The 1,528-nt window shown below is 43.3% G+C and overlaps 1 protein-coding gene across 1 annotated transcript in view; it reads left to right on the forward strand.

Annotated features, from left to right (window-relative positions):
* Window positions 1-690: 690 nt before the first annotated feature.
* Window positions 691-1,528, forward strand: part of BDKRB1 (bradykinin receptor B1) — an 8,447-nt gene continuing 7,609 nt past the window's right edge. The window contains exon 1 of the mRNA XM_007447327.1: window positions 691-746. The gene's annotated coding sequence lies outside the window, so the exon portion shown is untranslated. The remainder of the gene's footprint in view (window positions 747-1,528) is intronic.

Consider the following 1,528-nt stretch of genomic DNA (forward strand, 5'->3'; position numbering starts at 1 on the left):
AAGATAGAAAGCAGGTGGCATTCGGTCAAACGCTCTTGAGGTCTGACTCTCAAAAAAAGCCAGAAGTGTCAGACTGTCTGAACACGAGGCCCTGAGTGGTCCAACTTGATATCCGCAGACTTACATCAAAAACAGACTTCAGAACTGCCAGGGAAGATGATGGAAAAGTGCATCTGACCTTACTCAGCTCTGTCTATTGCATGAGTCAAGCTTTTTGTGGCTCACTGTTTGTTTAATGGGGTCCACAGTGATGGATTCTTGGTGATGTACACTTCGTGACCAAAATTCAAAAGTGGACATTCAAGTCAGCTCCCACAAAAGCTGCTGCAGAACCCCAAGCATTCAGGTCCCCAGTGCGAATGGGTAAAATCATCACTCAGACTTGTGGGGACTCAGCGACGCCAAAATGTGTTTTAAGAGCATGTTGGTCACTGTATCATTCTTGGGCAGGATCGCGGGACCTTCCCAGATGTTACGAAATTAAAGATGGAGATGGTAGTTGAGTAATCAATCACTTTTCAGCCCCAAAGTGCAAAGTTGTTTTTCTTTCAAAATTCCAGCTTGTTTCCTCTGTCTGAAAGACTCAATTTTTCAGCAGTCCAGCCAATGACATCACTGGAGTAGGAGTTATGTAATTTAAGGCCACCACACTTCCACAGGGCTTCCCAGAACAGAAGATACCTCCAAAGGCCACTCTCACCATCAGAAAGCCCAGCTCAAGTTGTGACCTCTTTCACTTTGTCCGGGTAAGTCAATGACCATCTTTTATTTTCTCTCTTATAAGAGTAAAATATAAGAGAAGATCCATATCTCAGGGGCAAAAAATTTCCTTTTACAACTAATATTGGCAGAGTTTTCAGCTTTCTGTTGTTGTATGGTTTTTAAGAAAACATAATTCTGAATCAATTTAAGAGACTGCATTCCATGCCTACTTTGGGTTTTAGATGCTTTTCCAGAAGAGGAGGAGGGAAGATGTTTGGAACAGGAGAGTCCTTCCAGCAGCTCTTTACATCAAGGTCACATGAAACACGTAGAAGCTGAATACACTCATCAGAGCTCCATGTGGACTCTGACCAGTTACAGTCTACAAATTCCAATTGATAAAAATCAAATTGGTCTCCCCCGGATCGCTTACAAAATTTCATAATGCCAATAACTGGTTGGGTTATTTGTGGATTGAGAACAGTATCTTATGATGTGATTGGGTTGACATCCTTTAATAGCTCTGTCTGTATGAATCGATCATCTCTAGTAGACTTGCCCAGTGTCACTCTTGACTTTTTCAGATAAGATCAAATATGACTAATAATATCAATAGCTGCTGGGTTTTGACCATGTACTATGTGCCAGGCAAATATCAGAGCTAAGACTCGGAACCAACCAAGGAAGGTTTCTCCTCTCTGGCCAACTCTACGTAAACACAGGCAGCAGCTGGTAAAGACAACCTCCTGAAAATAGGCTCGGCTTGAGCAAACACATGCCGTGGCCACAGACCCAGCCGGGTCCCATGGGATGGCAGGCAGTGTCT

This window comes from Lipotes vexillifer, unplaced genomic scaffold, assembly GCF_000442215.2.
Source record: "Lipotes vexillifer unplaced genomic scaffold, Lipotes_vexillifer_v1.1 scaffold1017, whole genome shotgun sequence".
Taxonomy (NCBI): domain Eukaryota; kingdom Metazoa; phylum Chordata; class Mammalia; order Artiodactyla; family Lipotidae; genus Lipotes; species Lipotes vexillifer.